Raw genomic sequence first — 27,478 nt, 5'->3', positions numbered from 1 at the left:
TAAAGTACAATCAAATAATCATTGGACTGAGGCAGAAAAAGCATTTTATAACATTAAGCATCCTTCTGTGATAAAAAAAAAATAGGAATAAAAGGGAAATTCACCAACTTGATAAACAGCATTTATAAAAATCTTCAGCTAACACCATTCTCAATGGCAAAAAGACTGAATGCTTTTCTCTAAAGGTCAGGAACAAAATGAAGATGTCTGCTTTCATCATTCATAATGAATGAAGTAATGGATGATTTAGCCAGTGCAAGAGGCAATAATAAGAAACAAAAGCCATATAGATTAGAAAGAGAGAAGTAATCTATCCTATCCCTAATTACAGATAACATTATCATCAACACAGAAAACCTACCAACAACTCCTAAAACTAAAAAGTGAGTTCATCAAGATCTTAGGATACAAGATCAACATATAAAAATCAACTGCATTTCTACATACTAGCTGTGAAAACATTATCTTAAAGTTACAATATAATACCATTTACAACTGTTCAAAAGAAAATGAAATACTCATAAGTACATCTAACAAATCTTGTGTAGGACTTGTATACTGAAAATTATAAAAGGCTAGTAAAGAAAATCAAAGACCTAATGGAGATTAGATCTCCTCCAGGGGATCTTCCTGACCCAGGGATTGAACCCATGTCTCCTGCATTGGCAGGCAGATTCTTTACAGCTGAGCCACCAACATAGCTGGCAGCAAATCAGCATGCCTACCTAGAAAAACAGGATAAAATATAGACATCATCATTAGTAGCTGAATTTATGTTGGGGGCATATTTTAAGTCTCAATTTCATCTGTGGTAAGTCTCAGTACACCTCTTCTGTCCTGATCATACTGGCAGTTACATTAAAATAGACTAAAATTCCAATTGAAACACTACACTTGTCAGTTTGTATAAAACTGAACAAAACCCAATTATATGCTACATACAAAAATCACATCTTAAATATAAAGACCAAGGGAGGTTGAAACAAAAGGATAGATAAAGATCTGCCATGCAAACTCTTATATGATAATAGCAACTCCACTTCCAAGCACATATCCAAGTACTGAAAACAAGATCTTGAAGAAATATTTGTACATCTGTGTTCAAAGCAGCATTATTAACATTAGCCAAAAGATGGACGCATCCCAAATGTCCACTGGCAATTGAATGCATAAATAAAGTGTGGTATATGCATAGAATGGAAAATTATTCAGCCTTAAAAAAGAAATGAAATTCTAATGCAAGCTACAACATAGATAAACCTTGAGATACTAGGCTAAATGAAACAAGTTAGTCACAAAAAGAAAATACTGTATGATTCCACTAACATGAGATTCCTCGAGTATAGAAATAGTATAAAAGCATAGAAACACAAAGCAGAACCATGTTTGCCAGAGGATAAGGATAGGAGAAAATGGGGAATTGTTGCTTAATGGGTATAGAGATTTAGTTTTGCAAAGTGAAAAGTTCCTGAGATAGTTTGCACAGCAATATGAATATATACTTAAAAATGGTTAAGATATGAATTTTGTGTTGTGTACCACAATTAAAAATCTTAAAGTGAATTGTATAAAGTTTTTAAAAAACATAAACTGGATCACGCCAGCCTTCTAAAATCTCCCAGTATACTTTAAATAAAATTAACATTTTTAAGAAAAAGACTTAAAACTGTACAATAAGTGTCTATGTCTTTCTTTCAATTATATATGCTCCTTTGTTTGTGTTAAGGATCTTTTAGTTTTTACAGGAAACCAAGAAACCAAATATCAACAGGGGCTTCCCGACTCTTTTATGAACCCATGGACTGTAGCCTGCCTGGCTCCTCTGTCCATGGGATTCTCCAGACAAGAATACTGGAGTGGGTTGTCATGCTCTTCTCCAGGGGATCTTCTTGACCCAGGGATCGAACCAGTATCTCTTAAATTTCCTGCATTGGCAGGCAGAATTTTTACCAGCTGAGCCACCAGGGAAGCCCAAACAACAAAACTTCACTGTACTCAAAAGTAGTTTCAAAACTTAGCTTTCCACATCATCAAATACTTGAAAGCCTATATTAAATCTAAAATGATGTTCAAAGTCAAACTTAGTCTCTGAATAATCTTTGCCCCATAAGCAAGTTCTAGCAGCACCTTTGACATTTTACAGTTTAATAATATGGTAGCAATACACTTTTAAAATTCCAAAGGGTAAAAATTATTTAAAGTAAGTCATACCACTTTAATTTTTAATGTAACCTAGGAAAACAGCTATTGTAGATACCTTTCAAAACCACTTGTGCCACGTGGTATGCTCCACCAATGGGACCACGTTGTCATCATTATAACACACTCTTGTTTCCTGAAGATGAACAGAATCTTAAGAATGAAAAACCCCTCAAATAGGCCCCGGGATATCCTTGTGGACAATAAATAAACATCACAAATTTTACAGAAAAAAAAAAAAAAACAAAAAAAAAACACTTGTGCCAAAAACAGATTATCAAACACATACACACACACATATCACTTAAGGAATAAAGAAAATAATATGATCCATTCCACCCTACGCATTTCCTCGCATTTTTTCAGTCAATATCATCCCTAATCTCTCAGTAAATCCAAACATTTAACCTTTTCTTCTAAGAGGCCATAACTTAACCATCAGACAGAGGATGAGAAGGTTAGATACCATCACCAACTCAATGAACATGAATTTGAGCAAATTCCAGGAGATAGGGTAGGACAGGGAAGCCTGGAGTGCTGCAGTCCATGGGGGTCACAGAGAGTTGGACATGACTTAGCGACTAAGCAATAACAACAAACTTAACCACCAATAGACTCAGAGCTATACTTTTAAATACAAATAGGATAAGCACTGCTTACTTTAAACATAAAATCTCTTCAACTGACAAACATTGATTTTAGATAAAATATAATCCTTGAGATGTGATGTAAAGACTAGCTTTTCATAAGGGATTAATGAATTTGGGATCCAAAGGCTGTATGTATAATGTTTGATATCCACAAGGATAAAAACCAAATAGGTTGGCATGAGCTGTGAAAATATCTCAGGAAAGAACCCATGTGAAGATCAATTAATTATCAAAGTTCTGATTAGATATATTGCCCAGGGAATTAACTCTAATATGCTGGCATTCCATGTAAAGCCACATTTTTCTGTCTCTGACTTTTCCCTTAAGGTAAACAACTTGGTAATGTGCTCTCTGAGTTCCATCCTATCATGTTACCTGGTACTATCTTAAAAATTTGTCACATCTTACCAGCAACAGCTACAATGCATTTTTTTAAAGTAACATAATGTTACTTAAAATGTTTTTTCTTTTGCTTTTGAATCTTCATGATAAAAATTTCCATTTAATACTTAATATCAATGCATTTCCTTGATTCCAAAGATAAAAGCACACAAAAATATTCACTTTTAAATGATATTCATTTTCTCTATCGGATTAAAAATATTTATTGTTCCATATCTATTTCCCTGATTCTGCCTAGCTACAAAGTTTTGATCACAGAGGGGATTATAATAAAAGAAATTTGACTGCATAATCCATTCCTTTGAGATAAGGTTAGCATCAGTAACAACAAAGCAATGACACAAATAAAAACTAACACTTACTGTTTCCTATTTGTGTCACACCAAATAAAGTAGTTTCTATGCTTTCTATCATTTAAAAGCCATTTCGTAGAGACTTCTGCATAAGTTATATATCTCTCTTATAACTAGAGAACATCACTCTCACTTTAAAAATAAGAACATGTTGACTAAAGCAAAAAACCATAATTAAAACAGTATATAGAGCTTAGGAGGCAAAGAAGCCTAAATGAACTAAAATCCAGAAAACAGAAACTAAGAAGAGTTGCTTTCATCCTAGATAGAACAACTGTTACAGGAAGAAGTCACCATAAATGGGGAAAAGAAGAAACCAGAAAAACATTAACAAATATTTAGGGACAAGTGTGGGCCAGCAAGGTGGTTAGACTCTCTAGAACCATAGCCACAAAGACAGTTTGCACCTGCCAGCCAACTCTCCCCATTATAGCAAGCTGACACCCTGAAGGAGTACTAACCATTGTAACCTAGTAACTATTAGAGGAAAGAAAGAAGCATTACGCTCAGACATACTTAAGGCGAAACACTGAATTTTCAAAATAGCTCTGTATAATCCTCTACCCCTTCAGCCCTCCCTGATCATTATTAGCAAGGAAACAATCAAGAGATGATCACTTTCTGAGGATGGTCATGTTTACCAAGGTATGTACACCAGAAAGATTTGAAAGAGAGTCATTCAAAAATCTTTTTGAGCTGATGTTGGAGAAAGCAAACTCGGGTGCTCAGCAATACCAGATGCCTGTGGGCGGTATGAAACACAGAACTTCCATCAAAGAGTTTGACTATTGGCCCATCAATATTTGGCCTTTGTGACAAAAAGGACACCAATGTCAGAATGTAAATAGTTCAGAAGGCCAAAAACATGACACACTCATTTCAAGGGTTACAATGATATAGTCAGTCAGTTGATCTGACTGGGCAACAAAATCATTACTAAAAAAGTTATGTGAAGCACCAATAATTAACCCAAGATGGAGTCAAAGGTCCTTTACCATGAAAAAAACAGGCCAGCTTCTGCTAGGGGTGACAAGTTTGGCAGGCAGGGATGGCTTGTATATCATAAGCATACAGTGCTACATTTTTGACCCAGTTTATGATGGTGGATACATGAGCCATACTCAAAACAATGATGGATCCAAGTGGCTATGGTGGTGACTTGGGCAGTGCAGGCTTAATAAGCAGTTTGATTCCAGTCACTCTCATGAAAAAAGAGGTCCTTAGTCTAAGCATCAAGAAGAGTGACCATGACCTTCCAAAAGGCAAGTGTGATTTGTTTCCATAGCTTGTGGTCTCATTGAGGAATGTGCCTTTAATCTGCTATTCTGAAATCTTACTCAAGTGACACCATTGTCAACAGCCCACCACTCAGGAAAAATAGAACATGCTTGATGGATCCTTGGGAGTACTGTCTAAAGCAGGGATTGGCTAATTTTTCTATTTTTGAGAAGGGCATATAGTAAATATTTTAGATTTTATAAGCCGCACACAATCTCTGGTATATATTCATTTTATTCCTAATGCTTTATTTAAAAAATGTAAAAGAACATTCCCAGGCTCAAGAGCAGTACAAACACAGGCTGCAAACAGATTTGGCACACAGGTTGAAGTTTGCTAACTCCTGGCCCAAGGCAAAGAAAATAACTCAATTGAGCCTATTTATCAGTCCTTACCACAGTCGGTCTTCCAGAGCTGTCCTTGGAGTTAGAGGGTGGCTGCCACCCAGTGGACACCATCAATTTTTCACTTAGCTGAATCATCAGTGAACCATGTACAAACATTTAAGGTAAACTCTGTATACATAATCAGTCCAAGGCCTTTACCAAGAAGGTCAATTTAATTTCTCAGCTATAAACTTTGTTCACATCTACCAGTTGAATTCAAGTATCTTTTCCCCTTCCAAAACACAACCAAGTTCTCTAATAAGCACACATCTGGGGCTACAGTAATAGCCCCAGATGCTGATGACACTCCCGGGAACTGCAGGGAAGAGACTAGAGCTTGAGAAAAGGGATGACAGGGACATGGAAGCAGTAGCAGACTTTTTCTCTCCTACAGCTGCTCCCTCCACAGTTGGGTTCAAGCCCCAGGGTTGTTTCCTCCCTCATGTAACTTCTGATATTTGGAAAACACCCCAGCTGAGGGTACCTGCATATTACTGCAGCTCTTGCCTTCAGTCTTTGGCAATTTTAGCAAAGCCTGTGCCTCTTTTCCTCCTCACATGGGACCCGGAAGAATGGTGAATTGAGCACTTGGATTCAACAGAACCATAAAACTCATAAAAGTTTGAGTCTCTCCTCTTCTTCAAAGCTCCCAATGGCAAATGGCTTTTAAACAGAAACACACATAAAAGAAAGTTGTGTTAATCAATTAACAAAAATACTGCATCAGAAGCTCACAGAAACCTAGCCCTGTGCTTCCCCTAGAAGAAATGGCTCAGTATTAGTTAGTTCAATGTTCATAGTGACTTTTTAAAACATAACTACTGCAAATAATGAGATTCAACTATATCCACAAAAAGACTTATGCAAGTATCCATAGCAGTTGTACTCACAAGAGCCAAAAACTGAAACTAACCCAAATGTCCATTAACCAAACAGATAAATAAATTGTGGAACAGTCATACAAAGGTATACTACTCAGCAACAAAATAGAATAACAAAGGATCAGAAAAGTTATGCTGAGCAAAAGAAGCCTTACACAAAGAGTTAACTCCATTTACATGGAAAGAATAAGAAAGGTATAACAAATATATGGTGAAAAAAATTAAACAGTGCCTGCTTCAGTGTGGGAGGACTGAATGAAAAGTGGTAGGAGAAACTTCCTGAAAGATGGAAACATTCTGTATTATGAAAGGGGAGGAGTTTCATGTATGCACATAATTGTCAACATTATACAGCTAACATTTATGAATTTTAATACATAAATTATCTCAAATAATTAGCTATAATTGAGTGGAAGGTGGAAAGTAAAGGAATATATAAATGAAATAAGAATGTCAAAATGCTAACTGCTATATTTGAGTGATGAGTACACAGGGTATATCACACTGGGTTTTTGTACATTCACTAAACTTTCCAAAATGAAGTTTAAAAAATAATAAGAGGAGAAGTAAGTATGTAGAGAAACTACAGGATAGAAAGTGAACTTTATAAAACAGTTAAAGTAATAATTTGATTTGAAGGTTTCATGGAAAAGTCATTAGAACTGGGTATATTTGGTAGATTTTAGGCAAAAGCAAGGAAAGTCCATGAAGTGGACACTGAAAACAGTGTAAACAAAATCACATAAGTATTACTAGTGTTAGGCTATTTAGGAAACAGTTTCGCTTAAATATAAGGTCAAGAAAAAACAATAATATGAAATAAACTTGAAAAAGTAGAAGATGAAATTATCAAAACAGCCTAAAATCATGGGCCACAGAAAACACACTGGGCAACAGGAAGTCATTTTGCACATTCAAGTTTGGAAATGACAAGATTAGAGCTAAACTTTAGAAAGTTTAATCTTGCAAAACTGAAGGATAGTATGGAAGCATTATATGCCCCTATGAGAGACAATGACAGGGGCAATGACAAGGAGAATAGGGAAGCAAGGACACAGGCATCTGCACTGGTGACTGAGCGCTAAGATTTTCTAAAGAACAAATATCAGGTTAGATATATCTACAGAGGTTTAAGCACTGAGATTCTTCTCTTCAGCACAATATAATACTGAGAAAATTCACCAAATGAAAACCAAACATGTTGAAGTCTGATGCCAATTATCTCAAGATTTACTACTGGAAGTGTTAATTTACAGCTAGAAATGTCAATCCAATTAATGTTGGAATTTCTGTTTTGTATATTGTTTTAAAAAATAACCCTGTTATGGAACAACTATAAAAGCACAAGCAGGGATTCCAGATTTGCAAAAGATTACTCCAAATAGCAATAATTATACTTTCTGTGCTGTGTTGTCTTTATAGATATAATGTTAAAATGGGAAGAATTTATATCATTATGTATGCACATTATGTAAGCATCTTATCCAATAAGCTTTTTTCTTACAGCCCCTATTACCACCACCTATGGCTTTAGCCATGAAAATAATGCTTTACATTCAAAGGGATAAACCTCAGTCAACAGAAATAAACACTGCTCTCATGTAACTTCTAACGGGAAAAAAAAGGGAAACACATAACCAAATTGCTAGTAAAAAAATCACCCTACCTATCCCTGAATTATATAGTTTCAAATCTGGAAAATTTCTATTCAAGGTTAAATTCATAATCATTAAAACTGCTTTTATTATCTGAAGGACTTTATAATGATAAATAAGTTTGTCCATCCATCCTAATGACAAAAATATTATCTTACAACTAAAGAATCAACTAAAGAATAATTTTAAATTAGACATAAACACTTCTGAGTAAAAACACAGCTACATAATCGGAATAATTTTCTGAAGAAAGTAAAATCTTTTTTTATGAAATATTTTCTTAAAAGAGAGACATTTGAATTTGTATTTTAATTATATTCCAATGATAGCTAGAAAAAAGACTCCATTTAATAGATATTATTCTATAACTAGTGTCTATAAAGTAACCATTTTAATATTTTTAAAACTTTTTATTTTACATTTATAGCCAATTAACAATGTTGATATAGTTTCAGGTGACTATTTTAATATTAGGTTGTGCTTGTGGGTATCTATTTACACCTGAATACATATACACTATATCAAAAGTATAGATATCATATACAAAAAATTTTTAAACTTGCACTAATGGAGAGAATTCAGAAACCAAATGAGATTCGCTAGAGGAAGAAAACAGTATTAAATGGCACACATTCGTGTTATATATGTTTGCAAATGCAGATGCTGGAACCAGAGTTCCCATAATCTAACAGTGATTCTATCACTTACACTTTATACAAACTTTACAAAAATCTCCAAGAATCAGAAATCTTCTATAAAATAGGATAAAAATACTACCTTAGCTTCCTATAATATTGTGAGAATTAAAAGAGATAATCCAATTAAAGTACTTAGTCTGACATACTGGCCAATACTGAAACAAAGTTCATACCCGAGGCTCTGACAACTAATACATTCAGAGGACGTCACAGAGGCATATTTTACCACAGTAGACGATGTGCAGTTGACTATACATAAAGAACAGTGGAACCTTCTTCTCAGGGAATATAACATTAACAGTAAGATGTATAATCATATTGTTAGATGTGAAGAAATATAAGCTTCATTCTTTATAATTAAAAGTTTCACATTTAAGAAAATATAAGATTCCTTCATATACCTAAAACTGACTTGGGTAAAAGTAGAAAAATGAAAATAAAAAGTAGTTTACCTTTAACAAAAGTGACCTAATTTATCAAGTATTTCCTGACTACATATCACCAAGTTGGAGAGTTAAAGCTAATAATTTGAAAATGTTTAAGATAAAATAGAAGCTTAGCTGCAAGATCCTTAGAACTAACACCCAAAAAAGATGCCCTTTAAATTAAGGGACTGGAATGCAAAAGTACCAAGTCAAGAAATACCTGGAGTAACAGGCAAATTTGGACTTGGAGTACAGAATGAAGCAGGGCAAAGGTCAATAGAGCTTTGCTAAGAGAATGCACTAGTCACAGCAAACACCCTCTTCCAACAACATAAGAGAAGACTCTATACACTGACATCACCAGATGATCAATACCAAAATCTGACTGATTATATTCTTTGCAGCCAAAGATGCATTTGCATGAAATATATAGATGCATTTGCTCTATACAGTCAGCAAAAACAAGATTGGGAGCTGACTGTGGCTCAGATCATGAACTCCATAATGCTAAATTCAGGCTTAAATTGAAGAAAGTAGGGAAAAACCACTAGACTATTCAGGTATGACATAAAACAATTTCATTACGATTATACAGTGGAAGTGAGAAATAGATTCAAGGGATTAAATCTGATAGACAGAGTGCCTGATGAACTATGGACAGAGGTTTGTGACATGGTACAAGAGACAGGATCAAGACCATCCCTAAGGAAAAGAAATACAAAAAAGCAAAATGGTTGTCTGAGGAAGCCTTACAAATAGCTGAGGTAAGAAGAGAAGGGAAAGGCAAAGCAGAAAAGGAAAGATATACCCATTTGAATTCAGAGTTCCAAAGAATAGCAAGGAGAGATAAGAAAGTCTTCCTCAGTGATCAGTACAAAGAAGTATAGGAAAACAACAGAATGGGAAAGACTAGAGATCTCTTCAAGAAAACAGAGATACCAAGGGAACATTTCATGCACAGATGGGCATAATAAAGGACAGAAATGGTATGGACCTAACAGAAGCAGAAGATGCTAAGACGAGGTGGCAAGAATACTCGGAAGAACTATGCAAAAGAGATCTCTCTGACCCAGATAACCACGATGGTGTGATCACTCACCTACAGCCAGACATCCTGGAATGTGAAGACAAGTGGGCCTTAGGAAGCCTCACTATGAACAAAGCTAGTGGAGGTGATGGAATTCCAATTGAGCTATTTCAAATCCTAAAAGAGGATGCAGTGAAAGTGCTGCACTCAATATGCCAGCAAATTTGGAAAACTCAGCAGTGGCCACAGGACTGGAAAAGGTCAGTTTTCATTTCAATCCCAAAGAAAGGCAATGCAAAGAATGTTCAAATTACTGCACAACTGCCCTCATCTCACACGCTAGCAAGTTCAGTTCAGTTCAGTCGCTCAGTCGTGTCCGACTCTTTCCGACCCCATGAATTGCAGCACACCAGGCCTCCCTGTCCATCACAAATTCCCGGAGTTTACCCAAACTCATGTCTATCGAGTCGGTGATGCCATCCAGCCAGCCATCTCATCCTCTGTCGTCCTCTTCTCCTCCTGCCCCTAATCCTTCCCAGCATCAGGGTCTTTGCCAATGAGTCAACTCTTCGCATGAGGTGGCCAAAGTATAGGAGTTTCAGCTTCAACATCAGTCCTTCCAAAGAACACTCAGGATGGATCTCCTTTAGGATGGACTGGTTGGATCTCCTTGCAGTCCAAGGGACTCTCAAGGGTCTTCTCCAACACCACACTTCAAAAACATCAATTCTTCAGCACTCGGCTTTCTTCACAGTCCAACTCTCACATCCATACATGACTATTGGAAAAACCATAGCCTTGACTAGATGGACCTTTGTTGGCAAAGCAATGTCTCTGCTTTTTAATATGCTATCTAGGTTGGTTATAACTTTCCTTCGAAGGAGTAAGCATCTTTTAATTTCACGGTTGCAATCACCACCTGCAGTGATTTTGGAGCCCCCAAAAATAAAGTCTGACACTGTTTCCACTGTTTCCCCATTTATTTGCCATGAAGTGATGGGACCAGGTGCCATGATTTTAGTTTTCTGAATGTTGAGCTTTAAGCCAACTTTTTCACCCTCCTCTCTCACTTCACTAGCAAAGTAATCCTCAAAATTCTCCAAGCGAGGCTTCCACAGTTCGTGAACCGTGAACTTCCAAACGTTCAAGCTAGATTTAGAAAAGACAGAGGAAACAGAGATCAAATGCTAACATCCACTGGATCATTGAAAAAGCAAGAGAGTTCCAGAAAAACAGCTATTTCTGCTTTACTGACTATGCCAAAGCCTTCGACTGTGTGGATCACAACAAACTGTGGAAAATTATTCAAGAGATGGGAATACCAGACCACCTGGCCTGCCTCCTGAGAAATCTGTATGCAGGTGTAGAAGCAACAGTTAGAACTGGACATGGAACAAAAGACTGGTCCCAAATTGGGAAAGGAGTACGTCAAGGCTGTATATTGTCACCCTGCTTATTTAACTTATATGCAGAGTATATCATGAGAAATGCTGGGCTGGATGAAGCACAGGCTGGAATCAACTATCAATTACCTCATATACGCAGTTGAAAAGGCAATGGCAACCCACTCCAGTACTCTCGCCTGGAAAATCCCATGGACGGAGGAGCCTCGTAGGCTGAAGTTCATGGGGTCGCTAAGACTGAGTGACTTCACTTTCACTTTTACTTTCATGCACTGGAGAAGGAAATGGCAACCCACTCCAGTGTTCTTGCCTGGAGAATCCCAGGGACGGGGGAGCCTGGTGGGCTGCCGTCTATGGGGTCGCACAGAGTCAGACAGGACTGAAGTGACTTAGCAGCAGCATATAAGCAGATGACACCGCCCTTATGGCAGAAAGCAAAGAAGACACAAAGAGCCTCTTGATGAAAGTGAAAGAGGAGACTGAAAAAGTTGGCTTAAAACTCAACATTCAGACCCATCACTTCAAGACAAACAGATGGGGAAACAATGGAAACAGTGACAGACTTAATTTTCTTGGGCTCCAAAAGCACTGCAGATGGTGACTGCAGCCATGAAATTAAAAGATGTTTGCTCTTTGGAAGAAAAGTTATGACCAACCTAGATTGCTTATTAAAAAGCAGAGACATTACTTTGCCAACAAAGGTCTATCTAGTCAAATCTATGGTTTTTCCAGTAGTCATGTATGGATATGAGTTGGATTATAAAGAAAGCTGAGCACCGAAGAATTGATGCTTTTGAACAGTAGTGTTGGAGAAGACTCTTGAGAGTCCCTTGGACAGCAAGGAGCTCCAACCAGTTCATCTTAAATGAAATCAGTGCTGATTATTCAATTGGAAGGACTGATGATGAAGCTGAAACTCCAATACTTTGGCCACCTGATGTGAAGAACTGACTCACTGGCAAAGACTCTGATGCTGGGAAAGATTGAGGGCGGGAGGAGGAGGGGACAACAGAGGATGAGATTATTGGATGGCATCACCAACTCAATGGACATGAGTTTGAGTCAACTCCAGGAGTTGGTGATGGGCAGGTAGGCCTCGCATGCTGTAGTTCATGGGGTTGCAAAGAGTCAGACACGACTGAGGGACTGAACTGAACTGAATGTCCAACTGTTGGAGACTAGCTTATACTATAATATAGGTATTCAATAGAAAATTATATAACGGACTTAAATGATTTTGTGCTGAATTTTTAATAGCATGGGAAATGTTCATAAAGCTAAAAAGGCAAGGAACAATAGAGTTGTTACCGTTTGATTCAAAGTTAGTATAATAGAGAAAAGAGAACTGGAAGGAAAAATATCTTGTTATGATTATTTCTGGATAGAGGGGTTATGGGAATTTTTAATTTTCTTCATTTTGAATCTTACAGTCCTCAAATTTTCTTAATAGTTAGAATTTTTAGAAATCCTATTCTTTTAGTTTCCACCCACATACAAATTTCCTGCCACAAAGATTTCATACTCTATGAGATTCACAATGGGATCCCGGGCTTTAGAAACAATGTTTTCAATTTTTGGTGAGATACATGCTCACTGATCCTCATTCCAGCTTCAGAAGCCTGCTGGGAGTAACAGAACCAAACTGAACACGGGAGGAAAAAACAGTTTCTTGGGGGACCAAAAAAAATTTGACCAGGAACAAATACTAAGTAATCTATAACTCTTAGTTGAAAACATCCAATTTTATTGGCCTTAGATTCAAGTCTTTGTGATCTTTAAACTTCATCTTCTACCTCTCCTTCCTAAAATATAAGCCCCAAAAGCGTGCACGTCTTATTAAAATATCCTCTTTTATTTCAGTAGTAGTAATTTGCCTTTCTAATCTTAAATTTCACCTATTACTTAACTAAACTAGTTTATCAGAAATAAATGTTTGTTACCATAGGCATTAAAGTGAAATTGGGATAACCTCTGAAGTTCCTTCACTAAAGATCTTATGAAGATTTAAGTAACAAGTAAAATGGAATTCCTTAAAATATACATACAAGAATAACACTTACATTTCTAATTATATGTGTCACTTCTAATTACATTAGTCACAAAGGGTTTGTAAGTATTCATTTGATCGTTAACATTTCCTGAGGGCCTTCTAGGCATTAGAAATGTAGAAGATGAAAAGCCACAGTTCTCGCCTCAGCTAGTTCACACTCCATTAGACTTCTACATGTACCACCTACTATGAATCGACTCAGTAATAAGAAGATCATCACAATTTTGCCTGTTAAAATATTTTGGTTTAAAATAGAGCTTAAAAATTTTCTAATTTTCTGGGTTTTAAGATGCAGTTAAAAGGTATAGTTTAATAAGATGCAGCTAAGGAAGACAATGAGTCTAGTATTTAAAAATATATGAGGGGAAAATCTTTAAATTTTAGCAATTTTTAATAATTAGTTGAAAATTTCTTTGCTTGTTTTACTCTACAACAAAATACTCTATGCAGTCCTACTTGGAAATGCCCAATTAATTTCAGCTAGTATTTCTCCATCTAGCTAATGTTTCTCCATCTTCCATAATGAGAAGTTCATGCATTTACAACAAAACCCTGCCATGTTCCTCCTACAATTAAAGGTGCTATTGTCTCACTTTCTGACATCACAAGAACAGAAGGAAAAGAGACAGCAATTGAAAAATGGTCAAAGTGATGATACAAATCCAAAAATAGAGGCAGATCCTCTACTCTCAATTCCCTATTCTGACAATACTAGAACCAGCCATTATGTAACAAGTGAGAACATTCTAAATTTAAGTAATCTCTTCCATCCTCACAAGCCCACTTAGTGATATTTTATTGATTTTTTAAGGCTTAGTTTAGATATTATTATTTGCATAAAACCATTCCAAGACCCTGAAATACTTCTTCTGCTGGATATCAGTTATATTTTTGTGGTATTACCCCTGTACTACTTAAAAAATTACCTTGAATTTAGTTATTTTAGCGAAACATTTTATTAACCCTTTTGACAGAAAGGGACCCTAAGAGCAGATACCATGTCTTGGTATCAGTCCTATTTATTTTAGAAGTGGATGGACTATAACTCACTGATTCTGTAACACTGAGAAAGCTACATAACTTCTTTGTTGCAGAGTACATCATCTACAATAACAGAATCTACCTCATAGGACTTCTATGATGAATAAATGAATGAATATACATATTAAATGCATAGATGCACAATCACTCCTCCTTATTCATAGACTCAGCATTTGTGAATTTGCCTACTCACTAAAATTTCCTGCAACCCTAACATCAATACTTGTACTTACGGATTTTGCAGAAATATGCAGAATTGACAAAAATGTCAGTTGAATCACATGACCTCAGCTGACGTCAAACATGGTGATATTCTTGTTTCAGTTCACATACTGTAAACAAGTATCCTTTACACAGTCTATTTAGTGCCATATTTTTGTGCTTTCTGTTGGTGATTCATTATTTAGACTAGAGCCCTTGCACAGTGCTGAAGTGCTATTTATAGTGTTCAAGAGCAAGAAAGTTATGATATGCTTTAAGGAGAAAATATGTGTGTTAGATAATCGTCATTCAGGTATGATCCATAATGCTGCTGGATGTGAATTCAGGATTAATGAATCTATTACATATTAAACAAGGTGTCTTTAAACAGAAACATATATAGAAGAAGATTATGTATTGCTCAGGTGACCAAAATTTGTGACTGGAGACTCTCAGGAACCTATCCCTGTAATTCCTCTAGGAGCAATGGTTCAGTATTTACTGAGTCAATAAATACAGCATGTTTATAGCACAAAACTACTGAAAGTTAGCCCAGTAACTACTGAAAGTTAGTTACATATTTACAGCTCAGTAGGTATTACTTACCATTAAATCTTTATTGCTATTTAGCACACAGTAGGTAAATTTAGCACACAGCTATTTAGCACACAGTAGGTACTCAAAACTTTGTTGAATTACTGCCTGAATAAAATTAAAATAAGCACCAGATAGAAAAAAACTTTCCAAATTATTTTTATAAAGTAAATATAACACTGATGCTGAAACTTAACAAAAAGCATATAAAGAATATTACAGATCACACATATGAAAAACAATGTAAAAATCTGAACATATTATGTAAAAAATCCAAAACACCTTTAAAAAATCAGGAAAAAAGGGGGGTATAGTTCAGACTCAAATGTACTTCAATATTCAAAAATCCATTCACAAAATCCATCATGATAAGAGAAATAATAGAAAATTATTATTATTATTATTAATAGAAAATTTATATATTCATCCTCGTAACCGCTAAAAACTCTAGTGACAAAATTCAACATGATTCATGAAAAAAAAAAGGTTTAAAATAGAAATTAAGAGATATGTTCTTAACCTGAATGTGCATACATTGTGTATGTGTATCTAGATATAAAGAGCCAACATCTTACTTAATGGGAAATGCTAGACATTTTTCATTCAAAAAAGGAACAGACAAGGATGTCCATTATCAACTCTATTAACGATACCCAGCTGTGGATGTGACTGGTGATAGACGCAAAGTCCGACACTGTAAAGAGCAATATTGCATAAGAACCTGGAATGTTAGGTCCATGAATCAAGGCAAATTGGAAGTGGTCAAACAGGAGATGGCAAGAGTGAACGTCGACATTCTAGGAATCAGCGAACTAAGATGGACTGGAATGGGTGAATTTAACTCAGATGACCATTATATCTACTACTGTGGGCAAGAATCCCTTAGAAGAAATGGAGTAGCCATCATGGTCAACAAAAGAGTCCGAAAGGCAGTACTTGGATGCAATCTCAAAAACGATAGAATGATCTCTGTTCGTTTCCAAGGCAAACCATTCAATATCACAGTAATCCAAGTCTATGCCCCAAACAGTAAAGCTGAAGAAGCTGAAGTTGAACAGTTCTATGAAGACCTACAAGACCTTCTAGAACTAATACCCAAAAAAGATGTCCTTTTCATTATAGAGGACTGGAATGCAAAAGTAGGAAATCAAGAAACACCTGGCATAACAGGCAAATTTGGCCTTGGAGTACAGAATGAAGCAGGGCAAAGGCTAATAGAGTTTTGCCAAGAGAACACACTGGTAATAGCAAACACCCTATTCCAACAACACAAGAGAAGACTCTACACGTGGACATCACCAGATGGTCAACACCGAAATCAGACTGATTATATTCTTTGCAGCCAAAGATGGAGAAGCTCTATACAGTCAGCAAAAACAAGACCGGGAGCAGACCGTGGCTCAGATCATGAACTGCTTATTGCCAAATTCAGACTTAAATTGAAGCAAGTAGGGAAAACCACTAGTCCATTCAGGTATGAACTACATCAAATCCCTTATGAGTATACAGTAGAAGTGACAAATAGATTAAAGGGACTAGATCTAATAGAGTGCCTGATGAACTATGGGCAGAGGTTTGTGACATTGTACAGGAGACAGGGATCAAGACAATCCCCATGGAAAAGAAATGGAAAAAAGCAAAATGGCTGTCTGAGGAAGCCTTACAGATAGCTGGGAAGAGAAGAGAAGCGAAAAGCAAAGGAGAAAAGGAAAGATATCCCCATCTGAATGCAGAGTTCCAAAGAATCGCAAGGAGAGATAAGAAAGCCTTCCTCAACTATCAGTGCAAAGAAATAGAGGAAAACAACAGATTGGGAAAGACTGGAGATCTCTTCAAGAAAATTATGTAACATAATCCAGATATTATACAGAAACTGTAATACAAAAAGACCAAGAATCTTTTAAACGGACAGATCACTTAGAAATAACGACAATTAGATTGATAAAAGACTTCCTAATAGCTCAAATGAAGCTAGAAGATAAATGTAATAGTAACTTGAAAATAACCACCAGCCTAAAATGCTAATTGTGTACTTTGATGAAAGAGGAAAATCTTTCCTTAAGAGCAAGGCCAAAACAAAGACATTTTCAGATAAATAATAAATAACTTTCCAAGTTTTCCAAAAGAATTTCTCAATAAAGCATGCCAAAGAAGAGGAAATATGTCCTTAAAAGAAAGCTATAAGAAGTGAATAAAAATGATGATTAAAAAAATTTGGTTAATATAAACGCAAACCTAAAAAACACAGTATAAAACAACAATAGTATATACAAAAGAATTTTAAAACTGCTCAAAAAGAATATGTCTAAGACAATGCCTACTAAAAAATGTTCCAAAAAATTTTAATGAAAGAATGAAATACCACAAAAACCTGAAACTGAAAAGGATAAACAAATGTAATCAAAATCAGATTTAATATAATGGGCCACATTAATAAAGGAAAAAAGAATGATTATCACAATTGACACAAAAAAAGTATCTGACAAAATCCAACACCTTTTCATGACAAACACAACTCAATAAACCTGGATTGGAAAGGAACTTAAACAACATGAAAACATATTTATAAGAAATACAGTTAATATCTTTCTCAATGTTTACTTTCCCTGTAGATCAGGAATGTGAAAAAGAAAGTCTATTTTAATGACTTACACTGAACACTGTACTAGAAGTTTCAGCAAGAGCAACTAGGCAAGAAAAAGAAATAAAAGGCATCCCCCAGCAGAAAGAACTAAAATACTATCTATATTTATGGAAAAATGATGGTGCACACAGAAAATAGGAATCCAGAATAAAATTATTGAAACTAATAAATTCAGAAAGATAAAAGATCAATATACCAAAATATACTGTCCTTCTATATACTAGCAATAAATAATCCAAAAGTGAAATCTAACAGACAATTCTATTAACAACGGCATCAAAAAGAGAAAAAAAAGTTTGTTTTTTAAGTATAGACTTGTACACTAAAAACAACAAAACATTTTTTTTAAGAAATTAAAATGTAACTACGTGAAAGCCACTGCACAATCATGAATTCAAAGACTCACTATTCTCAAGAGAGTGCTGTGCCGTGCTCAGTCACTCATCTGTGTCCGACTCTTTGTGACTCCATGGACTGTAAACCACCAGGCTGCTCTGGCCATGGGGGTTCTCCAGTCAAGAATACTGGAGTGGGCTGCCAGGCCCTTCTCCAGGGGATCTTCCCAACCCAGGGATCGAACACTGCAGGCAGATTGTTACCATCTGAGCCACCAGGGAAATATAATTCAAATCTACAGATTCACTACAATCCTTATCAAAATCATAATGGCCTTTTTTGCAAAAAAGTAAAAGCTTATCCTAAAATTCATAGAAACTACAAGGAACTCTGAATAATCAAAATAATCTTGAAACAGATGAGCAAATTTGGAGGATTCACATTTTCTGATTTCAAAACTTACTAGAAAGCTATGTGGGTGCTAAGTCACTTTATTCATGTCCAGCTCTTTGTGACCCTATGGACGGTAGCCCACCCGGCTCCTCTGTCCATGGGATTCTCCAGGCAAGAATACTGGACTGGGTTGCCGTGCCCTCCTCCAGAGGATCTTCCTGACCCAGGGATTGAACCTGTGTCTCTTACGTGTCTCCTGCACTGGCAGGTGGGTTCTTTATCACTAGCACCACCTCAAAATCATATGTTATTGGGATAAGGATAAACATAAGGATCTAGGGAATAGAATTGAGAGTTCAGAAATAAACCTATATACATCTATGGTCAAATGGCTTTTGACAATAGTGCCCAACCATTCAATGGGAAAGAATACTGTCTTCAACAAATGGTGCTATTACAACTATATATTCACATTTAAAATAATGAAGTTGGACCCCTACCTCACCTTATATTCAAAAATTAACTCGAAAGGTATCGTAGACAAAACTGTTAAGAAATAAACCTTTAAAATTATTAGAAGGAAACACAGCAGTAAATCTTCATGAAGTTGTATTAGGCAACAGTTATATAGGACACCACAAACACAAGCTATGAAAGAAAAAAAAAGACAAATGGGACATCATCAAAATTTTAATGTGTTACACTTCAAAGGATAACATCAAGAAAATGAAAAGACTATCTATAGAATGAAAGAAAGAAATTACAAATCACATATATGATGAGGGATATGAACTTTTAAAATTCAGCAACAACAACAAAACAACCCAATGTAAAAATGGACAGCATGTGTGCGTGCTAAGTCACTTCAGTCGAGTCTGGCTCTTCGTGACCCTATGGACTATAACCCTCCATGCTCCTCTGTCCATAGGATTCTCCAGAAAAAATACTAGAGTGGGCTGCCATGTCCTCCTCCATGGAATCTTCCTGATCCAGAGACTGAACCCGCATCTCTTAAGTCTCCTACATTGGCAGGTAAGTTCTGTACCACTAGCACCACCTAGTAAGCCAAAAAATGGTCAGAGGACTAACTAAAAGTACATCATAGATCTAAATGTATAACATAAAACTATAAATATAAAACTCCTAGAAGTTACATAAGAGAGGAACTCTTACAACTCAAAAATAAAAAAAACCCAAACAACCCAATTAAAATAGGGCTTCCCAATGGCTTAGCAGGTAAAGAATTCCCTGCAATGCAGGAGACATAGGAGATGCAGGTTCAGTCCCCTGGTGAGGAAGATCCCTTGGAGGAGGAAACGGCAACCCACTCCAGTATTCTTGCATGGAAAATTCCATGAACAGAGGAGCCCAGTGAGCTATATAGTCCACGGGGTCACAGAGTCGGGAACGACTGAGCACATGGCACACACAAAGACCTTAATGGACACCTAACCAAAGAAGATATACAAGTACAAAATCATTGTGTGAAGAGATATTCATCATCATATGTCTTTAGGGATTTGAAAAATGAAATGACAGAAAGACACCACTATATACCTAATAAAATGGCCAAAATCTAAAACAATGCTACTTCCAAATACTGGCAAGGATGTGGACCAAAAGGAACTTTCATTCATTCCAGGTGGGAATGCAAAATGGTACAGCCACTTTGGAATGCAGTTTGGTGATTTCTTAAAAAACTAAACGTACTCTTACCATACAGTCTAGCAACTGTACTCCTTGGTATTTACCCAAACAAGCTGAAAACTTATACCCACACAAAAACCTGCACATGAATGATTAAAGCAGCTTTATTTATCACTGTCAAAACTGTGATGCAACCAAGATGTCCTTCGGTACGTGAATAGATAAATAAACCTGGTACATCCAGATACTAGAATATTACTTAGTGCTAAAAATAAATGAGACACCAAGCCATAAAAAAACATGGAGGAAACTTAAATACATATTACTAAGTGAAAGGAGCTAATCTGAAATGGCCAGACAACATAAGATTCCAACTTTATGACATTCTGGAAAAAGCAAAATGATAGTGACAGCAAAAGGATAAGTGGTTGCCAGAGACTAGGGGAGAGAGAGGAACAAGTAGGCATAGCATAGAGGGGCATAGTGATACTACTCTGTATGATTTTAAAATGGTGAATATGTCATTATACATTTGTCAAAATCCATAGAACCTACAACAACAAGAATAATAAACCCTAATCTAAACTATGACTTTGGGTGATAATGATGTGTAAATGTAGGTTCATTAATTGTAACAAATGTACTACTCTGGTATGGGATTTTGATAATGTGGAAGGCCATATGTGTGTGTATACACACACACAAACACACAAATATATACAGGGGCAGAAGTAATATGAGGAATCTCTGCATCTTCTTCTCAATTTTGCTGTGAACTTAAAACTGCTCTAAAAAACAGTCTATTATTAAAAGTGGGCAAGAGGACCTGAATATATAGTTCTCAAAAGAAGATATTAAAATGGCCAATAAGTACATGATAAGATGCTCAACATTGTTAGTCCTTAGGGAAATACAAATCAAAACAATGAGATATCAGAGGATGACTAAAATAAAAAAGATACAGCAAGTCTTGACAAAGATGTAGAGAAACTGGAATCCTCAAACATTTACTAGTGGGACTGTCAAATGATGCAGTCCCTTCAGAATGTTTGGCAGTTCCTTAAAAAATTTAACAAAGTTACAGTATGACATAGCAATTCCATTAGTAGGCATCAATATTTACTCATAAGAAATGAGAACATGTCCATAGAAAAACTTGTATATCAACCCTCTTACCAGCATAATTTATAATACTCTTAAGTGGAAACAACCCTCCATCAATGGATAAGCAAAAGGTAGTATATTCATAAAATGGGATGTTATTTGGCACTGAAACAAAGTATTCATATATGCTACAACATAAATAAACCCTAAAAGCATATGCTAAGGGGGAAAGGCCAGACAGAAAAACACATACTGTATACGATTCCATTTACATGCAATGTCTAGAAGAGTCAAATCTACATAGAAAGCAGGTTAGTGGGTGGCCAGGAAGTGACAAGGAGAAAATAGAGTGACTGCTAATGAAATACAAGATTTCTTTATAGGGTGATGAAAATGTTCTGCAAGTAAGAAGAGTGGTAGCAGCTATACAAGTTTGTCAATATACTAAATACTACACACTTATTCAAAGAAGACAGAATCCACTAGCCACAAAATTAACAAGCATACTAAAAAGGCAGCTCATTACCATGTCATCAAATTACTTTTACCCTAGTTATCAAATTTTTTGCTTCCCAGAAACAAATAGTATTCACTCCCAGGCAATGTGCTAACAAAAGGTTTTGTTCTTTAATTAAAACATTACCAATATCTTTTATCAGGTCCACTCTGAAATTTTTTTGCTAATCCAGTATCATACACACTTCAGCTCTATAATGAAATACAACAAAAATACATAGATAGCTGAAGGGATTCAGGCTATAAGATAAAGAAATGAATTAACATCTAAATATTTATCTGGCTTCAGAATAATTTGCTCTAATGACACACTCCAAAATAATATGGTTTTAAAGGGTGTCACAGGATAATTAAGCTTGCTTTTGATTATTGTATCTTCTTGCTACTAAAAAAAAACATTTTAGTACTTTCTATTTTTAAAAAAGAAATAGAAGCAAATTTAACAAAGGAAAATAAATAAATCTAGTGACCAATACTGCTAAACATAAATCCATCACAAAAAAACCTCATATCCTCATTTACAATACTACTACCTTCTTAAATTATTTTTTTTAAAGCTTTAGGATTTCAGTTTGGGCACAACTGCAGGCACCCATCTATCCATGCTTCTCCAAACTAAGAACAACTTAAAAAGCTGGAAACAGTATAAGAGACAGCCATAGAAACAGTCTGAAAGATGGGGGGGCGGGAGGCAACTGGCTAGGGATCCCAGAATTTGAAGAAATAATGCAGCAGTTAAGCACTGCTCAATCTATCACCTAACTAAAAAAGGCACCCAAGGCTTGATATTATCTAAACTGACACTAAGGGGTAAAAAGCAGCCCAGGTAGGTTGAGAAACACCTTTGTTACTGTTCAGTCTCTAAGACTTGGCCAACTCTTTCTGACTCCATGGACCACAGCACTCCACGCTTCCCTGTCCTTCACCATCTCCCAGAGTTTGCTCAAACTCATGTCCATTGAGTGGGTGATGCTATCTAAACATCTCATCCTCTGCCACCTTCTTCTCCTTTCGCCTTCAGTCGTTCCCAGCACCAGGGTCTTTTCCAGTGAGTCAGGTCTTTGCATCAGGTGGCCAAAGTACTGGAGCTTCAGCTTCAGCATCAGTCTTTCAAACGAACATTCAGGGTTGATTTCCTTTAGGACTGCTGTCCAAAAGACTCGAGCTCTAGCAGAAGCACCAACTGAGATGGTGTGGGAGTCTTGCCAGCAGCAGGCAGACATGGGAAGAGTATTCTGTCCCCGTAGGCCTGACCTCTACCTCTGACCTAGGAGATCCAGACCAGGAACATACATTCCACACCTGAGGATGGCCCCATTATGGACCAAACATAATGCACAGAAGTACCAGGTAAAAGGAGAGATCAGAATAGCACTATAAAAACTCTGAGCATAACTGTCATTGGAACCACAGCTCCCAACAGTAGGCCAAGACCTATACAATTAAACTGTCACAGTGTGTTTGCTTACTAAATTAGAAGATTTAAATAGAATCCACATCAACATCAAACATTCATAGGACACAACCAAAAAACACTCCCCACGCCAAGATTGGATTTTCGTTCCAATCCCAAAGACAGGCAATGCCAAAGAATGCTCAAACTACCGCACAATTGCACTCATCTCACATGCTAGTAAAATAATGCTCAAAATCCTCCAGGCCAGACTTCAACAGTACATGAACTGTGAACTTCCAGATGTTCAAGCTAGATTTAGAAAAGGCAGAAGAACCAGAGATCAAATTGCCAACATCACTGGATCATCGAAAAGGCAAGAGAGTTCCAGAAAAACATCTATTTCTGCTTTATTGACTATACCAAAGCCTTTGACTGTGTGGATCACAACAAACTGTGGAAAACTCTCCAAGAGACAGGAATACCAGACCACCTGGCCTGCCTCATGAGAAATCTGTATGCAGGTCAGGGAGCAACAGTTAGAACTGGACATGGAACAAAAGGCTGGTTCCAAATAGGAAAAGGAGTACGTCAAGGCTGTATATTGTCATCCTGCTTATTTAACTTATATGCAGAGTACATCATGAGAAATGCTGGACTGAATGAAGCACAAGCTGGAATCAAGATTGCTGAGAGAAATATCAATAACCTCAGATATGCAGATGACAAGTGAAGAAGAAGTAAAGGCCTCTGGATGAAAGTGAAAGAGGAGAGTGAAAAAGTTGGTTTAAAGCTCAACATTCAGAAAACTAAGACCATGGCATCTGGTCCCATCACTTCATGGCAAACAGATGGGGAAACAATGGCAGACTTTATTTTTTGGGGGCTCCAAAAACACTGCAGATGGTGACTGCAGCCATGAAATTAAAAGATGCCTGCTTCTTGGAAGAAAAGTTATGACCAACCTAGACTGCTTATTAAAAAGCAGAGACATTACTTTGCCAACAAAGGTCTGTCTAGTCAAAGCTATGGTTTTTTCAGCAGTCATGTATGGATGTGAGAAGAAAGAAACTTGGACTGTAAAGAAAGCTGAGCACCAAAGAACTGATGCTTTTGAACTGTGGTGTTGGAGAAGACTCTTGAGAGTCCCTTGGACTGCAAGGAGATCCAACCAGTCCATCTTAGACGAAATCAGTCCTGCATATTCATTGAAAGGACCCCGGGAGTTGGTGATGGACAGGGAGGCCTGGCATGCTGCAGTCCATGCGGTCGCAAAGAGTTAGACACGACTACTACTACTATCTCACATCACACACAAAAATTAATTTGAGATAAACAGGCCTAAAACTATAATGCTTTTAGAGTAAAACATATATTGTTTCTTGTGAGCAGAGAAATGTTTCTCACAGATGAGAAGTCCAAGATCAAAGGATTGTCAGATTCAGTGTCTGGCAAAGACTTCTTAGTTCACAGACTGCCATGTCCTCACATGGTGGAAGAGATAAGGAAGTTCTCTGGAATCCATTAAAAGGGCCCTCATCAATCCTAAAGGAAATCAGTCCTGAATATTCACTGGAAGGACCGATGCTGAAGCTGCAACTCCAACACTTTGGCCACCTGGTATGAAGAACTGACTCACTGGAAAAAACCCTGATGCTGGGAAAATTTGAAGGCAGGAGGAGAAGGGGACAACAGAGGATGAGATGGTTGGATGGCATCACCGACTCAAGGGACATGAGTCTGAGTAAGCTCCAGGAGTTGGTGATGTGGACAGGGAAGCCTGGTATGCTGCAGTCCATGGGGTTGCAAAGAGTCGGACACAATTGAGTGACTGAATTGAACTGAATCTCATTCATGAAGGTCCCACCCTATGACCTAACCACTTCCGAAAGGTCCCACATTGAAATATTAGGTTTCAATTTATGAATCTGGGGGTGGGGGAGATACACTCAGTCTACAGCAACATGGGTTTTAATTACATAGATATATGCATCTCAAAACTCAGCGAAAATAGACTTGAGATTTATTTTACTGCATGTAAATTCTACACACAAAGAAAAAAGAAACCTGTAAATTAATGCTGAATCTAGGTAAAAATATACACGCTGAAGTATTTAAGAAGAACTGTATTGATATCTGAAATTTACTTTGGATGCATGAAAAATAAAATGCACTAACAGACAGAACATGGGATAGACAGACTGCTAGATATGCATGATGAAACAAAGAAAATTAAAATATTAATAGCAGAATCTAGGTGGTGCTATATAGATATTTGGTGTATAATTCTTTTACCTTTGTTATATGTCAAAACATAGAATAAATATCATAAAATAATATACAATAAAATAAATATATTTAAAATATTATACTTTAAATAATATTCAAAATATTTAAATGATATTTAAATATTATTGCAATATTTAAATAATATTTAAAATAAAATATTATAATAAAATCAATATTCTAAAATAACATTTACTATAAAATGTTAGAGGAGAGTAGACAGGTTTCCACTTATTTATTTAACTATTATTTATCAAATGAAGCTGGTTCTTTCTTTTCACGGAAGAGAACATGACAACAATTAAGCAACTTGCCCATAAATCTAAGATATGATTAAAATCTAAAGTCCCCCAAAAGTACTGCTGCTTCATTCAAAATCTCACACTGAATTATTCATGAAATGAGTTTATCAATATATTTCAATATATTTCTCACTAATAGTATATACATCAACCAATAGCTTAGCATCTCTTTTCAATCTTAGACACATAAGGCACATTATGGTGATTTAATAGTGTCCACTTGGATAAGCCAAAACTATGTTTCCCAGAATCCTCTTCTCTGATTAGTTTTTGGCTAATCCATACAAATGAGCATGAGACCTAGAAGGCAGAAGTGAAGCAGCAGCCATTAGTTTCTAAAGATCATCATGGTTAGATGTGATGAAAGACAGAAGCACAGGCAGCAGCACTGCACAAGACTTAGCCAGTAGCTATTCTTTGTGATCCCACTCTAATAGTTCAAAACGCCTGGTTTCCCATATTCCCTTGCAAGCTCCAATTAATACACCCACATCAAAGTCTCAGAATAGGTGATTAGTGACTATCTTCTGCACTTCCAATTCCCTCTGTAGGATTCTTACCATTTTCTCCCACAATTATATGAGGTTTTATATCTGTAGTATGTCCTTGATTCTAAAACACTCATGATGCTTCTGCTTCCCTGACTGAACTCTGATTCCATACCTCATTTATTCCATTATCTGTATCTCTAAAAGTTATAAACAAATTAAAAAGTTGCAAGTCATTTTGTTTTATAAAGGATTGTGAAAGCCTTGTGATGGTTTTTAAAGGAAGCATAATTCTTTTATAAAGTAAATGTTCAGTCTTTAGCTATTTTGTAATAAATTTGATTTTTTTTTTTCAAAAGAGCAGCAGAATGGTATAATGGTAGGAGAACTGACTGAACTCAGTCAGCCTAAGATATGAATTGTGGCTCAGCCATTTATTAGTTGAGAGACTTAGGCAATTTACTAAACCTTTCTGCAACCTGTTCTTATCTTAAAAATGTGTATAATGATGTCAAAGATCACTATATAAGAAGGATTCCAGGATAGAAATCTTCCTGGGAGAGTATAAGGATGAAAGGCTTAAGTTTTCACAACAAGCATACTTTCTATACGCAGTCTAAATTTATTTGGGAGATTTGGTGGGAGGGAATTTTTGGTGGAAATAAAAGATCTAAAATACTCTCATCCGCTGGATCATCGAAAAAGCAAGAAAGTTCCAGAAAAACATCTATTTCTGCATTATTGACTATGCCAAAGCCTTTGAATGTGCGGATCACAGTAAACTGTGGAAAATTCTGAAAGAGATGGGATACCAGACCATCTGACCTGTCTCTTGAGAAACCTGTATGCAGGTCAGGAAGCAACAGTTAGAACTGGACATGGAACAACAGACTGGTTCCAAATAGGAAAAGGAGTACGTCAAGGCTGTATATTGTCACCCTGCTTATTTAACTTATATGCAGAGTACATCATGAGAAACGCTGGGCTGGAGGAAGCACAAGCTGGAATCAAGATTGCCGGGAGAAATATCAATAACCTCAGATATGCAGATGACACCACCCTTATGGCAGAAAGTGAAGAAGAACTAAAGAGCCTCTTGATGAAAGTGAAAGAGGAGAGTGAAAAA

At 36.4% G+C, this 27,478-nt stretch overlaps 1 protein-coding gene across 18 annotated transcripts in view; it reads right to left on the bottom strand.

Moving 5' to 3' along the window:
- GPHN (gephyrin) overlaps positions 1–27,478 on the bottom strand; it is a 525,210-nt gene that overhangs the window by 422,182 nt on the left and 75,550 nt on the right. The window lies entirely within an intron of this gene.

This window comes from Giraffa tippelskirchi, chromosome 7 (genome assembly GCF_054371585.1).
Source record: "Giraffa tippelskirchi isolate mGirTip1 chromosome 7, T2T-mGirTip1v1.2.pri, whole genome shotgun sequence".
NCBI lineage: Eukaryota > Metazoa > Chordata > Mammalia > Artiodactyla > Giraffidae > Giraffa > Giraffa tippelskirchi.
The sequence above is the reverse complement of the archived record's forward strand: the minus strand, read 5'-3'. Positions and strand labels throughout refer to the sequence as shown.